Below are 26,676 nucleotides of genomic sequence, written 5' to 3'. Positions count from 1 at the left end.
ATCATATCCAAATTTCTGCCAAAATACTTTTCATTTTCTCCACTAATTCTTATCAAATAAGAAATTCTTCCTTTAGTAATTTAATTTTTCTTATTTATAAATTTATAGATTATTGAATGTGATTGATTTTTATTATTCTGCCTTTATGTTCTATTTATTTGTTTTTAACCACTATAATTTTAATTATTATTGCTTTATAATATAATTTGAGATGTAAAATGATATTCCTACTTCATTCCGACTTGGGTACATTTTTAAAGATTATACAATTTTTGTTGCTCCAAATAAATTTTATTATAATTTTCCCTAGATTTAGAAATATTCTATTAGAAGTTTTATTGATATATTATTGAATCTATAAATTAATTTCAGCAGCATGGTAATTGCCATTATATTGGCATGTCTCCCTTATGGGCAATGGATAGTCCACCAATTATTTAAATTAGCCTTCAAGTCTTCCATAAGAGAAATTAGAGTCTAGTCCTGCTTCCCCCATTTTTCTTTTTAAAAACAGGCCAGCCAGATCCATACTTGCAGGGACTATGGCTCCCATCCTGAGGGAATTAAATCCAGCTTTGGCTGAACTATTCTGATTATTCACCTTAACTCATGCATCATATTTCATAGAGTCGTCCCAGGGAAGTTGAGACCTACCCAATTTGGGCATCTTCTCATTTGCTTTGTGGTCCTTACTCACTACTTTCACTATATTACTTTTGGAACAGTAGCCAGATTAATTTAATCTTTGCTGTTGCAAAGGGGGATGAGTTTGCTGCCCTATGATTCCATTAACAATCCCTGGAATTGCCCATGTATAAAAACTCCTTTGTGTCTTCATTCTCATATATGTATTGAATCTCCCAATTAGAATATAAATTCCTTGACAATGGTTTTTTTTTTCACTTTTGCTTTTTGTATGTACTTTGCATTTAGTAGACGATTTCTATATTCTTTTTCATTCATTCAAGCACTCTTTCATCATTTCTTCTTCTATTTATATTAGTTCTTTATATTTTATTTATTTATATAGTATTTATGTAGTTGTTAAGTATGTATGTCCATATACTGATTTCTAGGCATTTAATGTATTTTATAGTTACTTTGAATAGGATTTTGATTTCCATATTTTTCTCCTGAAACTTGTTATTGCTTTATGTAAATACTGGTGATTTTTCTGTTTATTTTGAACTCTGCTACTTTACTGAAGCTATTATTTTTCTGGAGCTTTCAGAGTGAAGACTAAACTAAACAGATTTTTCTTTAAAGTTGACAGAGAAAATAATGTACTCAACTTCTTGACATCAGCAAATAAAGATAATTTTATGACTTTAATTTTTTTCTAATTGCTACCAGTAAAATTTTTAAAACCATGTCAAATAACATTGTGGACATGGGAATTCTTGTTTTATTCCATTGTTATGAGGGAAATAGTCCTCACTAGGTTTGACACTATCAATAACCAGAGATCAGGAGGCAAAACCTCAGCTTTAAGCACAGGTTCAGAATTTAAAACAAAAGAGAACAAAATTCGGAATGCTGATTAGAATATTCCCAAACTTATATAGTTTTCAGTTACAATAGAGACAAAAATAATTTTTTATTTTATCCTAGTGGCAAATAGACAGATTCTCATCCAAAACTCAAGCACCTGATAGACCCTGGAGTAACAGTTTGGCATATAGATATAAACTAAAGAGAATTACATTTCAAAGCTAGGCTTGTGAGAGTCACTTTAAGACTACATTTGGAGAGTTTACAATGGACCAATTGAGAGGGGAGATTTACATGCCAAAAGATGACTACATAGCCAAAGCCTGGTTGTGGATACATCAATACACAAAGAGAGAGGAATGGTCTGGAAGTCTAGACCATGAGGGGCAGGTGTTATAAATTCCTTTTTATTTGGTCTCGTTCCTTATCTGAGAGAAAGAAAATTCATGAGAGTCATCAGCTAATTTTAACACCTCATAGGAAAAAGTGGAAGCTCTTAGATTTAAACTTTTTAATCATATTTAAAATGGTAATTTAATCTATTAGTGTTTCTTGATTTTATTTGTTCCCCTTTTCCTTGGTCCCCCAGCTTTTTAGCACAAATAAGTGCTATAATGTGATATCTAGGGGACATAGTGGCTAAGAAGCCATAAGTAGAGGCAACAAGACCTGAGTGTGAATCCTGACTCTGAAACTTATTGGGTGTTAGTTTACCTCCGTTTCTTAATCTGTGAAAAAGGGATACCTCACGGGGTGGTTGTGAGGATCTAGGAAGATAAGAAAAATGTTTTATTATTGTCTTTTATCAAAAAACTCCCTCCCCTATAATCATGAGCTGTTTTTGTTTTTAATGATCAATCATAATAATTGTTTTCCTAATTTTTGGACCATTCTTGTATCCTTGGTATGTATTAAATTTGATCATGGTAAATATATTTTAGATACATTTTGTTGTAATCTTTTCCTGGGATTCTATTTTAAAATGAACATCAATAATCATTGATGATATAAGTCTGTAGTTTTTTTTTTTCCTTTGCTTTATCATCTCTTGGTATAGGTATCAACATTATCCTTGTCTCATTAAAGGAACTTGGAGGGTTTTTTTCCTTTCTAATGCTTGAAAATATTGTGTTATTAATGTTAAGTATTATTTAGAATTTACCAGTAAATTCATCTGCAACTAGATCTTTTCTCTTATTAAGCATTTTTGACTATATAAAATGACCTTTTAAAAACTATATATAGATTTAGCTATATATAGATTTACCTATATATCTATATATAGTCATTTTATAGATAAATCTATCTATATTTCTTTTTAGATAGATATATTTATGTTGTTTAAGATTTCTTCTTCATGTTCCATTAATTTGGATATTATATTTTTTATTAGTAATCTATTTTTTAAAAATCTCATTTGGACATGGTCTGTAATCCCATTTACTGGAAGGCTGAGATTGTCAGTTCTACACTACATTGAGCTAAGCCTGAGATGTCTACGTTAAGTTCAACCTTAATGTAGTAAGCCTTCAGAGGTCACCAGTTGACCTAAAGAGGGGTGCACCAAAAGGTAAAAGCTCCTGTGCTGATCAGTAGTGGAAATGGGTTTGTGAATAGCCCCTGCATTTTTGATCTGGGAGAAATAGGGAGACTTAGTCTTTTAGAAAACAAACCAATAATCCTTTATTTTTTCTAGCATGTAATTTTGCATAGTTCTGATGATTTAATTTCTTCTGTTTTGCTTTGTTTCTGTTTTTGATGATTAAACTTTATATATTGAGTGAAGGCCTAGTCTTTGGAGCATGTCCAAATGCTATACTGAGTTCTAATTTATGTAGAGATTTGGAACTTACTTCCAGGCATCCATAATGGAAGGTCCCATTTACCAATTTCAGAGCATATAGTTATGCTATTATCCTCTCCCTCTTAAATACTCTTTCCCTCTTGTTTTCCCTGCTGTGTTTCTATTGAGTTGAATGTATTACTTTGCCAAGCTCTTTGTTTATGTATGTGTTCCACTTTTTTTGATATTTTAGATAAAAATGAGATTCAAATTGTATCCCATATGTCACCCTTGCCTTCTAGTTTGTATAATCTTCTCTTTATGGTTCCAAATCATATAAGATACTGAATTCTCTCCTCCTCCTCATCTTCCTCCCCCAGGGTATTCCTTTTTATTTCCCTTTCCTTTTTGTTTAAAAAATCATTTAAACATAACAAGAGCACTCCCAGGCCTTCTGACTTTAACTTCCTCTATGACTCTTGAAGACATTAGTATTTCTTCTGCCCAGTAGAATGAAAATACTTTATCTTTATATTGTCTCATCTAATTCTCAAGTAACCGTTTATCCATCTTAACTCTTATGCTTGCATTTCAAAGTTTCTACTAAGCTGTTTTTTTTAATCAGATATTTCTAGAAATCCTCTTTTTCATTAAAGATGGGTTTTTACTGCTTTAAGAATATACTTAGTTTTGATGTGTAAATTATTCTTAATTATAATATTGTTTTGACTTTTGAAGTATTGTATTACGAACTCTCCTTTAAAGTGAAAGCCAAATCTTAGATAAGATTGAATGACTTCTCTGTCTTGATAATGCTTTTTGTCTGATTTTTTTTTCTTTGACCTGGAACCTCTAGATTTTATCTACGGCATCCCTAGGAGTTTTTGTTGTTGTTGTTGTTGTTGTTGTTTTGTTTTGATGGTTCTGCAGGAACTACCTGATTAGTGAATTTTTTCACTTTTTTCACTTTTCTCTCTGATTCCAGTGGTACTAGCTATAATTCTACTTTTGAGTCTTATTTTAAGAAAGAACTATATTTTCTTTTCCAGTTCAAGAGTGCTCATTGAATTTATATCACTTTTTAACCTTTACTTCATTTCTTCTGGAAATTTTCATTAACCTTTTGGCCAAACTGTGTTTTGCTTTGCTACTTTGCTTGTAGATAGATGTTACATAGAATTACTCTCTTATAAGTTTATGACTTGGGCATTTGCTACTTTATAAAGAAATTATTTTCAGTATCTTTTTGTGGTTGTTTATTTGTTCTTAATATCTTACTTCCTGATTTGGAACTTTGTAGGAAGGACAAACTGGTTTGATTTGTGTTGGATTGGATCTTTCTGCTTTTTTCTCCTGATATTGAAGGATGTGTTTTTCAAGAAAGCTATGTACGGCACAGGTCTGAATGTTGTAATCTTGCAGCCTTCCGTGAGAGGTCTGATGTAGGATGCATTTGGGTCACTGCCTTCTCTGTCTGAGCTTTTACAGGCTTCTGACTGTAGTTTGAGTCAGCCGTATCCTTGCCACTGTCAGAGCTCTGGCAAACAGCTGGTGGCCTTAGCCCTGGTAAGATAGTTGGAAGACATTACAAATTCAGAGTGAAAGAACTAACGGCCTCCCCGATCCATGCTTCTGCTTCATGCTCTGGTTACTCAGATGCAGGTCTTATTTATCCCAGATAGATTTGCTGAATCCATGCTCCTGCTCCACAGTAGAAGCAATGAGGGGTGGAGAGGGAAAGGCCCTATGGTCTTATCCCTAATCCTCACTTCTCACCCTATGTACAGCTAGAAGTGTTATTGTTCTAACAATCTGTCAAGGATTCTAAAGTCTCCTGACTTTCAGGATTTCTAATACCCTACACTTCAAGCTATGAATATTAATGATTTAGAATACAAGACTCTTGCACTATGAGTCACGAGTGACCATCATTTTCTAGTCATCTTATAAGAGATATTTTTTTAAATTACATCATAGCCTTTAGAATGGTTTGAATTTGATGGATTGAGTGGCAAGTAGTACCCATATACTGGGTATGTTAAGGGGAAGTTTGCCAGAAAAAATGTTGATGTGAATGGGAAAGTGGGCACTTTGGCTCTGATATACACAAACCCAGAAAACATCTTTAATCTATCAATCTTGAAGTTCAAAAGAGACCCCAAAAGGTTGGGTTTGCAGACCAGTATCGTGAGGTGTCTCAAAAGAATTTGCAGACTTGAACCCATTTCCAAGTCAAGGGGCCAAGTTTATTATAATTGTAATACAGTTGAAGTGGGCTAAGTTCCAAAATAATTTAGCAGAGAACCAGGAGCAAAAAGATAAATTTATAGGACAAAAATTAGAGAAACCAGAGCTTCATGTTACTTATTTGCTAATTTTATGGCTTACAAGTAGATTTGAGGAGTGGTCTATTCATTATTGTCTCAGGAACTTGGTTATCACTGACCAACAGATTGTTTATCTGACAGTCAGCAATGTAATGTTGTAAAACTGTGCCATAGTAATCCTAAGGCCAGGAGACTTTAGAATGATTGTCAGACAGATTTTTTAGAACAATAGCATTCCTAAAGTAAGGGGGTCTCAATATTACTGTTATATTTTCTCTAAAATCTAGGGAAAGAAATGTATAACTATATTATTATATTCCTAAGGCCAGAATACTTCAGGATTACTGCTATATTTCCCTTAGAAACCATACCCCATGTACTCCACCATCAGCACTACCTGGAATCAATTTCATTAAGCAACAGCTATCTGCTAAACACTTTACTAAGTGCTGGGGATACATGTACAATGAAGCTGAGATGATTGACTAGAGCAGTTATTCAATATTAGACAAGTAGAATGCTGAGTTGAAGCAAAAGCTCAGCAAGAATACTTGTGAGTGGGGCATAAAATGCAATTGGTGAACAACACACATGGGCTAATTTACTTACTTCCCAGGACTCCAGGAGTAGTATAGGAAGATGTTTTTATCTTTGATGGAAAACCTCAGAAATCACTTAAAACATCTGCCAGTCAATAGTATCATCATTCTAGCAGTTCATATAGATTACTTATAGTGTATCATGGAAGAAGACTGGAAATATGTGAATGTGCATAAATTTTGAACTTTGGATGAAAAGACCAAAATAAACCAAGTCACCATGACGAAAATTCAAGATACCCTCAATTGTTTACTGATTATCAGGGAAAAGAAAGTAATTCTCAGTATTGGAATTTACACAGTGGCTAGATTCCCATGGCAGAGGAAAACAAGAAAAATGTGATTTTCATCTGCCTAGAAGGATTTTGAGCATATTCTCCAAGGCATTTTGAGGGCATCTTCCAGTTTCCACTGACTGATAGAGAAAGTAATTGCAAACATGAACTACTTGAAAGGGTTGGTCTATCATAAGAAAGGTCCTAGAAAAAAATCTGAGGACAGATTGATGAAAATGTTGAATTAGCTAGAGGAATCAAGATCATATCTGGAACTATGAATAAATAATTGCCAGTTTAGGTTATAAAGCATAGAGGAGATGAAATACAACATTGAATATTTGATGTTTTCAATATAGTTTTCTTTGGTATGTAGGTATGTTGTTGTTTGGACCATAGCACACTAGTGCTATCCTTGAGGTTTTCTTGGCAAAGATAATGGAATGGTTTGTCATTTCTTTCTTCAATAGATTAGGGTAAACAGAAGTTAAATGACTTGGTGGAGAGTGTTTGGGTGATGAGAATCAGAAGTTATTTTTGTCATTGCAATATACTACATTGAATAGATATAACATAACACCTGAATAGAAAGAAAAAATTGATGCAAAATTTGTTGGACAGATCGCGAGTCTGGAAAAACAGCATGATATAATTATGACAGGAGATTCTACCCATCCCCAGGACATCTGTTGATTCTGTTTCTACTAAATGTAGAGAACCTAATAATTTTTTTGATATTTATCCTTAAAGTACAGAAGAAACAAGGAGAAATTCTATTTTGAATCTGATTCTTTGAAAAATGAAAAACAGGTTGTCTTCAGTCTTTTGATAAAGGAGAGAAAAAGACATATCATTACTATCCTCAAATAGGACAGATCTACCTATCCCATGAGACTTTTGTTTATATCTTCTTATAAGTTCACCAAAGGGGATCACTGTGCCTTAATTAGTTTTCTTATGGTATGAAATCATCATCAGAGCCCTCAAATGTCCACTTTCATCCCTTACCTTGCTCATAAGATAGCTAATCTTCTTTTCCTATCATACTGATGATAGACCCAGATGCCAGTTTTTATTCTAGTTCTCATTTGAAGTTCTATATTGGTTAAGATGCAGCCCACTCACACCTACCCTGAACCTTCCCACAGCCCTCCATGTGATATTTATTTTCAGTTCCTGGGAGCTTGTTGGGGTTCCTTATCTCTCAGCCACATAGCAACACCATTGGTATGTGAATATATTAAAAAAAAATTGGGCCTTTCTTTTCTGGAGGAATTAGGGATTATTAAAGGATCTTTAAATTTTTTTTAAAGCAATCCAGTATCCAGCTTATTCTCTTCCTATTTAATTATGTGCCTGACTTGTTCCAGATTCAATTATAGCTAGCATTTATATGATGCTTTAAGATTTGTAAAGTGATTTTCATATGTTATCTTATTTGATCCACACAACAACCTTATGAGGTAGGTGCTCTTACTATCCTTAATTCACAAATGCTAAATCTAAGACTTAGAAAAATTAAGTTACCTTGCCTAGGTCATACAGTTAATCAGTTAAATGTCTAAACTTGATTTGAACTCTGCCATCTGGCTATCAAATTTTGATGCAGAATTCTACAAGTGGTCCATAATTCAAGTAATAGATATTCTTTATCCATTTTGTTTTTTAATATATTAGATAGTCAGAACAAACTCTTTTGAGCAGCTATGATATAATTCCAGGAGAAACTGCTATATTCTGGTGCTTCAAATAATCATCACCATGTCTTCCACAAAACAGGTCATCCCAAGGACTTTATTATCGATAAGGAACGTTGGTTCTGAACTGCATCTCATTAACCACAGCAGCAAAAACCCTTGGCAAAGTAACAATCTCCATGTTTTATACTTTATCCAGTAAGCAAGGGTCATTGAAGAAGATTATCTACTATTATATTTTTCAAAATGATCATGAATAACTTTGACCGACAGCTATCAAACCTTTTAGGAAAATTTTGCTCTATCAAATCAAATGGGTTTTTTTCTTTCATAATCAAGAAACAAAAAGCACAGTGACACCTTGTATTCTCTACTTCTTTCAGTGAACTGCATGATGGTAAAGATGTGGTCCATTGTAGAATATTGCATTCAAAAAGCTGCCTGTTCCCTACTAGTACCCTCATCAAGGATACTCCTGATGCATGTATAGGTGAGTCAAAAGTTTTTGTATAGATGCTAAAGTAGGAATATAGGTCCATAGCTGTTGTAATTCGCTTGGTTCCTTTTTTCAGTAGTGAGTAATAAGATCCAAGATTTTTGTCCTCACCTTTATTTCCTCTTCTTTCAGTTACCTTGTGAATCTCATAATTTTGTCACTTCCAAGATGGGTTCTCTCTGTTAAATCTAGCTGCTTTTCTTATCTTAATTCTCTTTTGTACAATTCTGTTTCCTCTTTAAGCAAAATCTTGACTTTGATGTTAGAAGCAAAATGGAGTGATCTAATGTCCTTGATTATGAAAAGTTTTTTTTTTTTAAGAAAAGAAAAGCTCTTGCAGCTTTTTCCCCTTCCCCCTTATCTTTTTTTCTTCTATTTATTGTCTTCTTTCGAATTTCTTCATTTTGACCTTGGAATGATTTTACTTAATTGTATTGCTGAATATTCTCTATTTACTTTGTCCTCTTTTATGAGGTAGTGCTGCTCAAAATCATCCATGAAATCTTCTTAAGCAAATATAGATATATATTCTAACATTGTTGCATATGGTTGCCATATTTCTCCTCAGTGGGTAGGAAACCGAAATATTTCCTAAGGCACTTTTTGAAGTTTGTTCAGCCTTCTTATGGCAGTTGATTTATATTGGTCAAACTTTTATATATATATAATTATTATTACCAGTGTTGATAAAATTTCTGCTATCCATTATCCATGTTTATTGGTCAGGATTTAATTGTTGCATGCTAGCCATAGCCTTTTCTCTTTATTATTTTTCTACCTTTTAATTAAATCTGACTTTTGCTTTAACAGGTTGGTGGTCTTACTTTACATAAACAACTGGTTTATGAATGGCCACTATATCAATAATAAGTCTTTCCCTCTCTGTAAAAATACAACCAGGTTCATTTTTATGATGTTATTTGGTGCTCACCATTTCCAACACTCCCTTTCTTTTCAGTTCCCCAGTTCTTGAAAGAGATTCATGAGGTAAGGACTTAAGGGGTTTGCACATAATTCTTATTTTAGAGATTTTTAAAATGGTAAGAATCAGAGAAAATGTTCATTCTACCAGCTTGTTGGTCACATGATTCCAGAAATCTATGTCTCTTCAATTCTCTCATTCTATATCATGACATTAATTTCAGCAGGAGAAGATCATTAAATTAGACTGGAGATCATCCCCATGTATGTGGGTCCCTTGGCTTTGGTCTGCATAATCATTTGAAGAGCTCCCTTCTCTTTTGTGATTACCAGCTTCATTCATTGACCTATAAACTTTTGTTGCACGATCCTTAAAAGCTAAGAGCTATTTCTAGTTGCTGAATGTGCTAGGCTATTTCACTTTAAATTGTATAATGCTGACAATCCAACTTCTGCAGGATAGTCAACAACAACTAGAAGATGCTCAACTTGGCACTTTCTTTACCCTCCCTTAACACTTCTTGCAGTATTCAAAGAGCTAATTGCTCTACATTAACAGAACTATTCTTCCTGTTCTATGGAGAGTATTCTCCAAAGAGCATAAAATTTGATCACCTCACCCTCCATATTTACAGCTTCTTCCCCCCACTTTACTCATGATTTGAAACATAGAATCATTTTATTCTAATTGCTGATCACACTGCATATTCATAGTGGTCCTGATTCAGGACACTACTTTCTTTGTTTGGGCTTGATGTTGGAAAAAAAAAAAAAAGAACCACTTGTAGATCATTCAGCAGTTAATAAAAGGAGATTATTTAACTGTAGTATAACAAGGATATCCATAATAATTAGCTTGGGTAAAATGCCTCACCTACTCCTTCCCCCTTATTGCCATATGGAAATATGTCTGGTTAGCAGGACAGGGTATAGTAATTTGATTGAGCTGGGGCATGTACCAACTCTGAATTGTTTTGACTTTATGTCAGTGAGCCTTTATATGTTTTAGGTAGCTGGGAAGATTCACCAAGAGAGGGAAAAGTTTAAGCCTTTGATACTGCATCAATCACATTTCAAAGACAGCATTTTTACCTTTCAAGGGAAAGCTAGCCTAACTTGTATTGCAGAAAAAGAGATGAACTCTGGTTGTTTTTGTCAAAAAAAAATTTCTGCATGTATGGAGATAATAATGTCATGTCATATCTTTGTTTTTAATATGATTAAATGCTTTTATTTGTTTCTTAATGTTGAAGCATCCTTGCATCCCTTTGTTAATACAACTTGGTCATAATGAGTGATGTCTTGGGTAAGTTGTAATCTACTTGATAGGATTTTTAAAAACTAATTTATATTGATTAATGATACTAGCCCATAGTTTTAATTTTTTGCTTCATTTTCCCTTGTTTAAATATTAAAAGTCTACATAAACCCACAAAGGTTATTTATTTCTTTGGTGCTTTTTTTCTCAATTTTTTGAGAATAGTCTTAATTTCTTTTTTAAAAAGTTCTATTAAATTGTCCTGTAGATCTAGCAAAACTGGAAATTTTTCTTTGCTGGTTACATTATTGCTAGTTCTGGTTCCATTTATGATATTGCATTTTTTAAAATCACTATTTTATATTCTGTTGGTTAGATATTTTGTATTTCTGAAAGCAGGATCCATAGGGTTGTTGGGCTATAACCATTCAGGTGAGGTTTTGATAATTTTTTCTCTTAGTTTTGTTTTGAATTTACCTTGTTCATTTGTAATTTGTTAATTTGGGGGGTTTTGGCCCTCGACTTTTTAGTCAGATTCATCAATTTTTATGTCTGTAAAGAATCTTTTTAGTTTTTGTCATCCCTACAATTCTTTTAATTTCCATTTTATTTATCTCTCCTCTGATTTTCAAGATTATGCTTATTTTGTTTAGGTTTGTGTTGGGTTTCTTATTGTTTTAAGTGTATATATAGTTCATTAATCTTCTTTCTATTTTGCTAATGTATGTTTTTAAAGATGTTGTATTTCCTTAGAGAGAACGAATTTAGTTGCATCTCAGAAATTCTAGTATCTTTAGTATTTGTAATTCACATAGTCATTGTTTCCATGATTTCTTCATTAATTTACTTATCATTGAAGATTTAGTGATTAAATCTCCATTTACATCTCTTTTTGTTTGTTCTTCCTCACTAATTAATGTTTTTATTGTATTATGATCCCCCAAAAGAGGAATTTGCCATTTCACAATATCTCTGTTCTGTTCAATTTTTTTAAGTTTCTTGTGGTGCTAAAAAATACATATATTCATCAGTTGTTTCATTCAAAATAAGCCATAAGCCACTTAACTCTGTTTTCTTCAGCAATATGTTCATTTCTATATTTTTCTTTTGTTTATCCTTCCTTGAGATTTTTCTCAGAGAAAAACATAGTTTCTTGCAGTATTGTATTACTTTCTACCTTGTAATTCAGTTAATTTTTGCTTTATGGATTAGGTGCTATGATATTTGATGAATATGTATTTGATACTGATTTGTTGTTTGGCATTTTTTAGCATAATGTATTTTATTTTTCATTTCTGTTTATATTTGCAATATTTCTGCTTGATTTGTCTCATAACATAATTGTAGCGCCTGTTTTTTTGGATTTGTTTAATGCATAGTAAATTTCTTTCTCCCTCTCATTTTTAGTCTGTATGTCTTTATTTTTAGTTATGGTTTTATAAACAATAAATTGTGGTTTTCTTTTCTTATCCAATAAAATCCAATTTTCCTTCATTGTTTTTTACTATTTAATCAGTTTACAATTAGAGTCATGAGAGGTTTACATTTTCTTCTACTTGTTTCTTTGATATTTTTTCTGAATTAGGATTTTTTTTATTCCTCTTTTAAGTTAGTATTTAATCTCTGTGAATAGTTTGATCAAACTAACTTCCCATAGCCTCTATTTCTCTTTTAAACTCACTACTCCCAATTTGTCAACCTTTAACTTGGAGTTTTAATTCACTTATTGGTTCCTTTTCCCCCTTTTATTTAGTTATTTTATTCTTTTTCTCTCTCCTTTCTTCCCTTATTTTATCAGTCCAAGAGAAGATAATGAAGATAGAAAATAATTAGATTCTACCTCATAGTAGACATTTCCCTCCATCACAGATTATGTAGTCTAGTTCTATGCCTGAGCCTTCCACATGATACTTTTTCTTTCTATTTGCCATTTGGTCTTCTCCCTGGGTCTTGTTCTCTTTTTCCTCTTGATGCCATTGCCCCTAGGAAATCTGAGAGATGCTCTAGTTCCTGCTCAAAAAAGTGGACTTTCTGAGCACTAAATCCTTACAGATTAGATCTACCATTAAAGAATATGTTATTAGGATGGGGGGGGCAGCTAGGTGGTGCAGTGGAGAGAGCACTGGTTCAGAAGTCAGAAGGACTTGAGTTCAAATCTGGCCTCAGACACTTAATACTTCCTAGCTGTGTGACCCTAGGCAAGTCACTTAACCCCAATTTCCTCAGGACAAAGAGAGAAAAACCAGTGATGAAGGTCCCCCAAGGCCCTCTATACCCTAGGTGCAGAGCTCAACAAAAAAAGGAGGCAAAAAAGAGCCTTGATGATAGGGCAGCAGGGAATATCAAAACATATCCATAAGAGGATAATAATATAATAATGACTACTTGTAAAGTCACGAAGGGGATGTAAATTGGTCTTAAGCTCCAAAAGTCTTCTTGGAAGAGATCAAAAAAATTTTTTAAAAAAGCATGTAAGAGAGATAAAGAAAAATTGGGAAAATAAATGAGACTTTTGCAATTATGGGGGAAAAAAAATTCAACAGCCTGGAAAGGAAGGGAAACAATTGAAGAACACAATCCTTAAAAAATTGGAATTGACTAAATTGAGGGAAAAGTCTAAAAATGGGGAAAGTAAGATGGAGGGAACTACATAGTAATCATAACTGTGAATGTGAATGGAATGAACTCTCCCATAAAATGAAATCAAATAGCAGAGTGGATTAAAAATTAAACTCCTACAGTATGTTGTATACAAGAAATAAATTTGAAAAAGAGAGACACACAGAGTAAAGGTACAATGTTAGAGCAGAAACTGAAGGAAAAAACAAGGGTAATAATTCCTCATCTTAGACAAAGCAAAAGCAAAAATAGAATTAATTAAAAGTAAGGGAACTATATCTTACTAAAAGGTACCATAGACAACAAAGTAATAATGATACTAATAATGTATGCACCAAGTGATATAGCATCCAGATTTTTAGAGGAGAAATTAAGTGAGTTACAGGAAGAAATATACAGCAAAACTATACTCTCACAACTAGATAACCTAACCACAAAATAAACAAGAAAAAAGTTAAAGAGGTGAAATTGAATTTTAGAAAAGTTAGATATGATATACTTCTGGAGAAAATTGAATGAAAATTTAATGAAATATACCATTTTTCTTAGTATTACATTTCAACTACACAAAACAGATCATGTAAAAGGGCATAAGAACCTCATGCTAGAAAAGCAGAATAATTAAGCACATCCCTCCTACATCATGATGCAATAAAAATCATATATAATAAATGCATGGAAAGATAGATTTAAAAATTAATAAGAAACTAAATAATCTTAAATAATTAGTGGGTCAAACAGCAAATAATAGAAATAATCATTTCAACAAAGATAAGGACAATAATGAAAAAATATACATAAATTTTGGGGATGCAAGCAAAATACTTAGCAAAACTTTTATATTCCTAAAAGTTTACATAAAATAGAGAAAGAGCCAATCAATTAAGTGTGTACATATTTTAAAAATCTAGAATAAAAACAAATTTAAAATCTTCAATTAAATACCAAATTAGACATTCCAAAAACCAGAGATTAATAAAATTGAAAGTTAAAAAATCTATTGAACTAAAGTTTGTTCTATGAAAATAAAACAATAAAATAAATAAAGCTTTGTTTGATTTAAAAAAAGAAAAAATCAAATTACCAGTATCAAAAATGAAAAGGATAAATTCTCCACCAATGAAGAGAAAATTAAAGCAATAATGAAGCGATATTTTGCCCAACTGTATGTTAATAATCTTGACAATCTAAATAAAATTAATCTTTACAAAAATATAAATTGCCCGGGGCAACAGAAGATGAAATAAAATATTTAAATAATCCCCTTTTAGTAAAAGAAATCAAACAAGCCTTTAGTGAACTCCCTAAGAAAATATCTCTAGGGCCAGATAAATTTACAAATGAATTCTACCACCCAATTTTTTAAAAATCCAATACTATGTAAACTGTTTGCAAAAATAAGTGAAGAAGGAGTTCTATCAAATTCATTTTATGACACAAATATGGTGCTGATACTTAAATCAGGAAGAACCGAAATAGAAAAAGAAAATTATAGAACAATCTCCCTAGTGCATATTGATGCAAAATGTTAAATTAAATGTTAGCAAAGAGACTACTGCAGTTTATCATGAGGATAATATACAGTGACCAGGTGGGATTTATGCCAAGAATACAGGGATCATTCAAAATTGGGAAAACTATTAGCATAATTGACCACATGAATAACAAAATTAACAGAAATCATATAATTATCTCAATACATGTGGAAAAATCTCTTGATAAAATATAGCACCTGTTCCTATTAAAAACTCTAGAAGGTATAGGAATAAATGGAGGTTTCTTTAAAATAATAAATAGTATCTATCTAAAACCTTCAGAAAGCATTATTATGTAATGGGGATAAACTAGAAGCCTTCCCGGTAAGATCATAAGTGAAACAAAGATGCCCCACTGTTGTTCAATATTGTAATAGAAATATTAGCTTTAACAATAAGAGAAGAAAAAGAAATTGAAGGAATTAGAAAATGCAATGAAGAAACCAAATTATCACTCTTTGCAAATGATACAATGGTATACTTTGAGAATCCTAGAGAATCAAATCAAAAATACTTGAAATAATTAACTACTTTAGCAAAACTGCAAGGAAGAAAATAAACTTACATAAATTATCAGCATTTCTGTGTATTACCAACAAGTCTCAGCAGCAAAAGAAATTCTATTTAAAATAACTGTAGACAGTAGACAGTATAAAATACTTGGGAATCTACTTGCCAAGAGAAACCCAGGAACTATATAAATATAACTACAAAACACTTTTCACACAGAATTAAATTTAAACAATTGGAAAAATATCATTTGCACATGGATAGGCTGAGCTAATATGATAAGATTGATAATGCTATTTGAATTAACTTACTTAGTGTCATACCAATCAAACTACCAAAAGATTATTTTGTAGATAGAAAAAAAATAACAAAATAAATCTGGAAGACCAAAAGGTCAAGAATATAAAGGGAACCAATGGAAAAAATGTGAAGAAAGTCATACTAGATCTATATTATAGAGCAATAATTACCCAAATTATTTGGTACTAGCTAAGAAATAAAATGATAAATCAATGGAATAGGTAGGGTACATAAAACACAGTATGATTCTCATAATCTACTGTTTGATAAACCTAAAGACTTCATCTTCTGAAATAATCTCTGCATAGACCAACACATTATACTGCATACCAAGGTAAGATCAAAATAGATACATGATTTAGAATAAAAAGTGAAATTATAACAAATTAGGAGAGCAAGAAATAGTTTACCTGTCAGAACTATAGAGAAGGACAAAATTTATGACCAAAGAGGTAGAGAACATTATGAAATGCAAAATGAATCATTTAGGTTACATTAAATTAAAAAGGTTTTGTTTATATAAAACCAATACAACAAAAATTAAAAGCAAAACAGAAAAAATGGGGGGAAATTGATAGCAAGTGTTTCTGATAAAGACCTCATCTCTCAAACGTACAGAGAACTTAGTCAAATTTATAAGCCTACAAATTGTTCCCCAATTCATAAGTGGTCAAAAGATAGGATCAGGCAATGTACAGATGAAGAAATTAAAGCTATCTAAAGTTACATGAAAAACTGCTCTAAGTTACTATTTGATTCGAGAAATGTAAAGTAAAACAATTTTGAAATGCTACCTCACACCTATCAATTTGGCTAATGAGACAGAAAATGAAAATTGATAAACATTGAAAAAGGTGTGGGAAAATCTGTACATTAATACACTGTTGGTGGAATTTTGAACTGATCAAACCATTTTGGAGAATAATTTGGAACTATGTCTCAAGAACACTCAAGCTTTGCTTACCCTTTGTTTTGGCAATATTGAGTTTGTATTCCAAAGAGATCATTAAAAAGAGGAAAGGGCCTACATGTACAAAACTCTGTAACCGCTCTTTTTTGTGGTAGCAAAGAATTGGAAATTGAGGGGATGCCCATCAATTGGGGAATGGCTGAATAAGCTATAGTATAGAGGTGTAATGGAATACTATTTTTCTATAAGAAACAGTGAGCAGGATAATTTCAGAAAAATCAGGAAAGATTTAAATGAACTTATATTGAGTAAAGTGAGCAGAACTAGTTAAATATAGTGTATAGTAAAAGTAGTACTGTGTTATGATTAATTATGATAGACTTAGTTCTCAGGAATATAATGGTATTTTTTTAAGTTTAAAAATTTTCAAAGACTCATGAAGGAATATTCTATCTATAACCAGAGAAAGAGCTATGGAAAATGGAGCATACGTATTTTCACTTTTTTTTTTTTGGTGGCTTTTACAGTTCTATCACAACATGACTAATGCAAATACGTTTACATGATTATACATGTATAACCTATATGAGATTGCTTGCTATCTTGGAGAGGAGGGATGGCAAGGAGGGAGGAAGAAAAATTTAAAACTCAAAATCTTATGAAAAATTAATGTTTAAAATTAAAAAATAAAATTACTTGAAAAAATATAACCATGTTCTCCCCATTATGAGAATATTCTTTTGTGGGACTCACCCTGCCCATTGAGTTTACAACTTTTGTTTCTTATCTTTATCACCTCATCCATCCTTATATAGACTTTCCTTTTATTGTCAATGAACTTGTTTGAGCTATATTACCCATTCCCCCTCTGCCCTCCATCTCCTTTTATCCTCAGCTTCTCAGTCTATAACTTAGTTCCACAAAACCTATTTACACATGGAGTTATGGGTTTAGTTCATGGCGTTTCAAGCCTGTTCTTCCATCATCATCATCAGTAGCTGTTCAGCACCAGTTTACTGGAACCTAAACCAGGGACAAGTTCACAGTTATGTTACTCAAATACAAACCCAGGTCAGGGATTTATGGAGCTCACACCAGAAGATCAGCAACGAGACTTGGTCCCTCGATCAGACTACTTTGGCTATAATAAAAGTTTGCAGGTCCCGATTCTGAGTTGTCCCTGAGATTATTGAATGACATGTCCCTCAAGACCCTGTGAAAGTAGCAAGAGAATTTTACAAGGACACAGAACATAATCCCCAGTAAATAAATGGTCAAAGGATATGAATAGACAGTTTTCAGATGAAGAAATCAAAGCTACCTATATGTATGTGAAGAAGTGCTCTGAATCACTTTTGATTGATTAGAGAAATGTAAATTAAAACAACTCTAAGATATGTGATTGGCCTGCACCTACCCTTTGATCCAACAAAACAGATCATAAAAAAGGAAAAGGGGGGGCAGCTAGGTGGTGCAGTGGGTAGAGCACCAGCCCTGAAGTCAGGAGGACCTGAGTTCAGATGTGACCTCAGACACTTAACACTCCCTAGCTCTGTGGTCTTGGGCAAGTCATTTAATCCCAATTGCCTCGGGGGGAGAGGGGAAAAGGACTCACATGTGCAAAAATATTTACAGTAGCTCTTGAGTGGATGCCCATCAGTAGGGAAATGACCAAATGAGTTGCGGTATATCACAGAGAAAGAAAATTATAGACCAATGTAATTAATGAATATGGATGCAAAATCCTAAATAAAATACTAGATAAAAGATTACAACACTGTATTACAAAAATTATATATTATGACCAAGTAGGATTGATGCCAAGCATGCAGGGATATTTTATACAAGGAAAACTATTAACATAATTGAGAATATCAATAATAAAAATGTAAAAATCATACCAATAGATGTAGAAAAAAATCTTTTGATAAAGTACAGTGTTCTTTTCTTTTAAAAGCACTTAAAATCTTTGTATAAATGAAATTTTTTTCTTAGTGTTAAGTATTTACTTCAAATTATCAGCAAATATTATTTGTAATAAAAATAAGCATAAGTTTTCTCAATAAGACCAAGTATGAAACAAGAATGCTCACTGTCAAGAATAATGAATATTGTATGGAATATCCTGGCAAATGTGAAAAGAGGAAAAAAAAAGGAAATAATCAGAATAAAGAGTGAGATAAATTTTTTTTCTTTTGTAGATATTAAGATGATATGTTCAGATAGTCCCAAAGACACAACTAAAAAATTTGTTCAAACAATTAGTAATGTTATCAAAGTAGTAAAATCACAAAGTAAATCCATATAAATCATCAGCATTTCTACAGATATTACAAATAAAACCCTGAAAGAAGAAATACCCCATTCAAAATAACTCAACAGTGTATAAAATACCAGAATACACCCACCATAACAAACCCAGAAATTATATGAATAAAAGTAAATAAAAAAGCTTTTTATGCAAATAAAATCAAAATTAAATAATTGGATAAATATTAATTCTTCATGGGTAGGTAGGGACAATGAATAAAAATGAGAGTTTTATCTAAGATGATTTATATATGCAACACATCCAATTAAATTACCAAAAAAATAGAAAAAAAAACAATAACAAACCACTTTGATGAACAAAAAAATCAAGAATATCAAAGGAATTAAGGGAAAGATGTATGCTTATGAAATATGTATGCATATATATTTATAAAGGAAGTTTAGCCATACCAAATCTTAAATATATTATATGACTGTAATTATCAAAACTATTTGCTATTGGCCAAGAACTAGAACAATAAATCAGTGGGACAAAGTAGACTTAAAATCTATAGTTAGCTAATAAATATGTAACTGTATTTGACAAATACAAATACTTAAATTTGAGAGATAAGTAATCATTATCTGGTTTAAAAAAAGCTATTGGAAAAACTGGAAAGCAGTCTGGTAGAAATTAGACATGGATCTATATCTTACATTATTGGCCAAGATAAAGTCAAAATGGATATAACCTAGATATCTAGAAAGGTATTACAAGAAAATTTGAAGAACATGAAACATTACTTATCAAATTTATGGATAGGCAAACAATTTATGAATAAAATAGAGATAGAGAACAGTATGAAGTATAAAATGGATAATTTCAGTTACAGTAAATTAAGAAGTTTGTGTATAAATGTAGCCAAGATCAAAAGGAAAGGAGGAAATGGGGGAAGAGGGAATTTATAATCATATTCTCAGATAAAGGTTTCATATCTCAAATATATAAAGAACTTTGTCAAATTTGTAAGAATACCACTCATTCTATAATTGATAAGTGGTAAAAGGATATGAACAGGTAGTTTTCTGATGAAGGACTCTAAATATTTTATGGTCATATGAAAAAATGATCCAAATCATTATTGACTAGAGAAATGAAAATTAAAACAATCTTAAGATATCACTTTACACTTATCAGACTGGCTAAAGTGATTGAATGGGAAAGAGAGAAATGTTGGATGGGTTGTGAAAAAATCGGGGTGCCAATTCACTATTTATGAATTGATCCAATCGTTTTGGAGAGCAATCTGGAATTATGCCCAAAGAGTTATTAATGCAGCAATACCACTACCCAGTCTGTTTCCCAGGATGATTAAGGAAAAAGGAAAAGAATCTATACGTTGTAAATTATTCATAGCACCTCTCTTTGTGGTAGCAAAGAACTAGAAATTGTGAAGCTGCCTGTCAATTGAGGAATGGTGAACAAGTTATAGTATTTTTGAGTGAATAAGTCATTTTTTACTGTTATAAATACCCAGATTAGCTACAAAGGACTTGTAAAAAAAGACACTATCTGCATACTGAAAGAACTGATAAATAGAAATATATACAAAATGATTTTATTTATATATGTGCATATATACACATATTTGTGCCTAATAGTTACCATTTCAGGGAAACAGAAGGGAAGAAAAAGGGGGTGGTGGTGAAAGAAAGTTACATGATCACTTTTCTATGTTTAAAAGAAATAGCAAGTTTTGCATAATAACTTGGTGGTTTCATATTCAATCATCTTTTTTTCTATCTTAGTTATGGAACATTTCATTTTTAAAGTTCAGAATAAAATAAAATTTGGAAAGGAAAAATGTGTGATCTATTACAGCAAAAATGACTAATCTAAATAAAGAGATCAAAGAGAAAAAAATTAAGAATCATGGGGTTACATGAAAAGAATGACCAACAATAAAGCCTGGGCATAATATTTCAAGAAATTATAAAAGGAGACTTCCTAGATCTCTTAGAATCAGAAGGCAGAGTGAGAGAAATCTCAAAATCAAAACACTAGGAAATTATATTCAAAATGCAAAGTTTCCAAGTCACAGAAAAAAAAATTACAGTAAGCAGTTATACATTTACCCTCCAAAAAATCATTCAAGAAGCTTTTATATAATATTCAATTCATTCAATAGCTTTCATGTAAAGGAATGGAGACATTATAGAATATGATATTTCAGAAGGCAAAAGATAAAGGATTATCACCAAGAATAACTTAGTCAGCTGAACTGATATAATGCCTTAAAGCAGGAAAATGGATTTTTATTGAAATAGTACTTTTCTTAGCATTTGGAAGGAAAACGAGCAGAGATGAGTAGAAATTTTGAAACACAAACATAAGGGTCAATAACCTCATAAAAAGTAAACATAAGCAATCAAACATAAGGAATGATGGGGGAGATGCTAAGTTTGTATCCTCAGAATTCTTTTATCCTTAGGAGTCATGTAGCCCAATTAAAGACAAAGCTTGCCAGTAATATTATGTTTTCATAATCTTAAGAAAATATGAGGGGGAAAGTAAGAAAAAAATAGAAAGGAAAAGAAATATGTTAAATAAATAAAATATGATAAAGGAGGAGAGTAAGGGTGGGGTAAAAATATACTTTATAATTACTGTGAGTGTGAATGGGATACATTCACCTATCAAACAGAAGATAACTAATTTCCCATACAACTGCACTTGTTTTGGATATTTTTTACTTCAACAAGTCTTTAGCAAACTTAACTTTGGGAAATTTCTCCCACCTCTCTCCTCTGGAGATTTTGCAGCTCACTACTGCCCTGTACTCTTCCTTTGGTTATTTTCCTCCCATATTTCCCTTAACAATTAGCTCTAACTCCTACACATCACCCCTACCCTGCTCCAGTAGGAAAAATGATCTTTTTTATATACCAAATCCTCAATGCCAAACCTTGCACGATAGCCCATCTTCCTTCAGAGAATATCTCTTTTTATTTATAGGAGTATTCAACAGTGGCCCAAACAAGTCCTTTCCTTCCTTCTTTTCCTCCATTTTTCAATCCCTCTTTTGTTTACTTATCAAAAATAGTGACTTACCTTATTGGTTATACCTCTGTCACTCTGTTGAGATGTGTGTGTGTGTGTATCTTGCCTACATTTCTTTTGTCTAGACTGTCTGAGAAGCAAATTATCTCTTCAGGTCTGATTTTCTTTATTACTGAACATTCTTCTTTTTATTCATTTATAGTTAAGCTCAGATTTGCAGGATAGGATTGCAATTATGCTTCATTGTTCTTTGGGACTCATTATTTCATTCCATCTTGTGTTTTCTGGGAAATAAAGAAGGGTCTAGTCATTCAAATTTCTTTTCTTTTGTGTTTGAAAGTCTTTCTCTTGGTAGCTTGAAGAATTTGTTTTTTCTCAGTGGAATTTCACCATTCTGTTTATTAAGTTTTCAACCTTGGGTTTAATTTTTAGACGTCAACTATGGATTCTTTGAAGTTCTGGGCAATTTTCTTATATTATTTCCTTTATTGTAGTGTTCAGATTTTTTGACTTATGATCTTCTGAGAGACCTATAAAAACTGAGGCTGCTTTACTTATCCATTGATATGTTTTGCTTGAATAGATGGCATATTTTCTTTTAATGTTTGTGGCTTCTCTTCTTAATTGTCCTTCACTTCTCAGTATTTATATTCTCAATCTGCTGTATTTATATTTCCAATCTGTTGCCTTCTCTTTTGTTTCTTTGGTGAAACTTAAACCAGTACAGATTCAAGTTTTTTTAATTCTGTCAATTATTTCTGTGCAGGCCATAAACTTCCCTCACAATTCTGATTTCTCTTTTAAACCACTTGAAAACAATGTAATTGTGATTCTCTATTCTCAAAGTCTATTAAGTCCTCTATCTCATCACGTGTTGAAACATTTTCCTTCATTTTCCAGTATTTATTCATAAATTACTAAATTCATTTCTTAAATCTTTTGTTAATATTTTCTACCTGATTTATCTGCTTATACTCTTTAAGTTTTCATATTTTTGAGCTCTTTGGTGATTTGTCTTTTCCCTCTTATATTCTCTTATTGATAATTTTCTGATGTACCTCTGATGTACTTTCCCTGGAGGCTTTATCTGAAAGTGTCTGAGCCTCCTCCTATGCAGATTCCCATGGCTTACCCAACTTAGATCTCTGTCCCAAGTGACTTTTGAAGAACTGAGCCTACCTGGCTATTACATACTGGGTTTTTTTCTCTGAGCCTCAGCAGTTTGCCACATGGTATATATGGATATAGCATCCTGTTCCATTCCCTCTCTTGTTTAGTTTTCTGGCTTGGTAGAACAAAGCACATATGTGGGCTCATTTCTGTGGTGAGGAGTTTGGATGTCCTCACCTCTGGGAAAAGGATGAGAATGTAGAATTGATCTCTGTTTTAAAAGCAGACACATGTCCTGCCCCTTTAACTTCTTCTTGACTCTCATGCAGAGATTCTTTGCAGTTCATGGTATTGCCATGGTGCTGGCTATTAAATCCACAGCAAATTTCTGCAGTTTGGAACTTAGACCTTCTGACACTGGAAAAAAAAGATTATATTTTGTTGCAAATGCTTGGATTAGGTGTTTAGTGCAACCCTGCTTCTAGAAGAATAGTAATCATTGGATGATAGTGTACTAAATGAGCATTAATTAGGCTTTACTTTAGTTAAATTAGGTTTTATGTTTTGGAATTTTATTAACTTTTGATTTCTTGTTATCCTAGACAGAGAGATTTCAAATTCAAATAGAAATGGATTCCCACAGGTTACATATTCCCTTAAAAAACTACAAATTATCATCTTTGTGTTATTGTATTTTTATTTCTTTTGTTAAGTATCTCCTAATTATATTTTAATCTAGTTCAGATTGCAGGGAATTTTGCAAGTTTAACACCTTTATTGGAGACAGCTGAAGATGCTTTATTTTTGGCACATAATTTATGTTTTGAAGAATTTTGAGACATAAGGATCAAAGAAAATATCTAGTCCTCCATCTTCTTGGTTACATGACCCAAAAGTTTAGTTCGTTATTAAAAAAACATATTTGAAACATTCAGATTCACACAATTAAAATGATGGCCTGGAGTAAAATGCAAGTTGCTTCAATTTAAGTATAAAAAGCAGAGGTCAAAATCATAATTCAGACAAGGCAAGAGCAAAAATGAAATTAATTTAAAAAGATGAATAGCAAAACAACATTTAGCTAAAAAGTATCATAGAGAATGAATTAACCTCAATATTAGACATATATACATTGAAAATATAGCATCAAAATGTTAAATGATTTACAGGGAGAAATAGACAAAAAATTTACAGTGGAAGTGGGAATGGGCTTCCTCACTTTACTCATTTTAGCCCTAAATAAATCCATAAAATCTAATTTAAAAAAAAAAGGTAAAGAATAGAATAGAATCACAGTGACAGCTAGGAAGTATAATAAATAGAAAGCTCAGCCTGGAATCAGAAAGACCTGAGTAGATACTAGCATTGTGATCGTGGGTAAGTTATTTTCTGTTTACCTTATTTTTCTGAATTGTAAAATGGGGATAAAAAAAACTGAACCTCCCTCACAAGGTTTTTCTGAGGATCAAATGAAATAATATTTGTAAAGTGCCTAGAGCATAATACATAATATGCAAATATTTATTCCCTTTTCTTCTCCCTTACAAAAATTAGACATTCATTTGCAAAATGTAACCATTTAATTTACAGCTAAGAATATCTGGGAGCATAAAAACCTCACAAACAAATGTAAAAAAAGCAGAAATTTTATCTTATCTAATACAAACCAATGAAGCTAAAAGTCAACAAATTGGCAAGAATTATGAAGCACCTACTTTATGTGCCAAAAAAAAGTAACAGAGAAAAATATTTCTAGCAAATTTCTCTGATCAAATATTCATTTCTAAGATATAGAGGGAATTAATTCAAATTTATAAGAATGAGAAACAGTGCCTTACCATTGCAAATGGCAAAAGAATATGAACAAGCATTTTTCAGTGGAAGAAATACAAGCTATCTGTAGCCATATGAAAAATAAATGTTCCAAATCACCAATAGAGAAATTCAGATTAAAGCAATTCTGAAGTTCTGCCTCATACCCATCAGATCTGCTTTCACACACATGTAATTTCTTCTCCCTGGGGAGGCTAAAGCCTGTACATTTCTTGAGCTCTGAAGTTCTGAGCTGCAGTAGGACTTAAGCTAGTAGAATTTCACACTGAGTCCAGAACTCATTTGTGTGGACATCAAGTAGCTAAGGAATATCAGATCTGCTTTAGTTAGAACAAAGCAGATCAGAGCTTTTCTATTACAGTTATAGCTCAGGCAGTCTCAAAAAACAATTACACAAAACTGTTAGAAAGATTTAAGAGCTTTGATAAATGCATTATACAGGCACTATTCTAGAGAACTCAAGGTAAAACATGTGACCCACTCTTAAAAATACGATGGAATATGTGTGTGTGTGTGTGTGTATAGAGAGAGAGAGAGAGGAGAGAAAGAGAGAGACACAGAGAGACACAGAGAGATACAGAGAGAGACAGAGAGAGATTGATTTTGGGAGAAATGACTATTATGGATTTTTTTTTGCTTGATTATGCATATAGTACCTAATCTTAAGGGTTATTGTGAAGATCAAATGAGGTAATAAATGTAAAGCATTTAGCACAATGCATTGCACATAGTGAGTGCTTTATAAATGTTAGCTATTTTTATTATCATTATTTGTTACAAGAATTTTGGTTTTTCAAGGAAAAGGAAAAATGGGGGGGGAGTTAGATTGTTTTTATTAAGATGACAATTTTTGGAAAAGTGAAATTCTAAAGAGACATGGAAGTAATTGCAATTTGAAAAAAATCACTCTGGATGTACAGTGAACACACTAACTGAAATTGTACCTAAGTTGAAAACAAGACCAAGTAATAGAACAGAAATATAACAGTGTAGTAATACTGAGTAAAAGTTAGTATCAGGAATGCTAAGCTAGCTGAAAATAACTTGAGGCTGGTGAGGGAAGATAAGGACAAAGAAAAGGATGACTATTGTTGAGCTATATTGAGAGAAAACAGGATATCAAAGAAAAGATAGGACTTTCGCTTGAGAAAAATGGAAAGATTATAACTGAAAATAGAGAAGGCAAAACTGGTCGATATTTTTTCTTTTTTTTCTCAGCAAAGAGTGTAAAAGTTATAAGCCAGTGAACTTATCTTCAGTTTCTGGGAAGATATTTGAAAGACTTATTAGAATAGCTGTTGAACATCTCGAAAGGGAAGCAGTGGTTAAAAGGCAGTCTGTTTTCAAGAATAAGTTTTATCAGCCTAATCCATAGACTTTTTTTGGCGGGGATTACTAAACAAGTAAATGAAGGGAATGTTATAGATTTTAGCAAAGCTTTTCATAATGTATCAAATTATTATTCTTGCAGAGAAAATGAAGAGATATGAATTAGATGACAATACAGTCAGAAGGATTCACAACTGATTGGATAGACATGTTCATAGAGTAGTTGTTTATTCTGGTGTCAATTTGGGACAAATTCTCCATAGTGTAGTATTCCAGGAATCTCAGTTTAATTTCTTCTTTTTAATATTGGGTTGGATACAAGCATTAATGATATGCTTATCAAATTTGCAAGTCACTGTGCTGGAAAGAATA

The 26,676-nt window shown here is 32.1% G+C and overlaps 1 protein-coding gene across 1 annotated transcript in view; it reads left to right on the top strand.

The window, feature by feature from the left end:
* Nucleotides 1–26,676, top strand: part of NCAM2 (neural cell adhesion molecule 2) — a 285,546-nt gene that overhangs the window by 9,830 nt on the left and 249,040 nt on the right. The window lies entirely within an intron of this gene.

The sequence above is a fragment of the Antechinus flavipes genome, chromosome 3 (genome assembly GCF_016432865.1).
Source record: "Antechinus flavipes isolate AdamAnt ecotype Samford, QLD, Australia chromosome 3, AdamAnt_v2, whole genome shotgun sequence".
NCBI lineage: Eukaryota > Metazoa > Chordata > Mammalia > Dasyuromorphia > Dasyuridae > Antechinus > Antechinus flavipes.
Note: the sequence above shows the minus strand (reverse complement) of the source record. Positions and strands in the feature narration are given on the sequence as shown.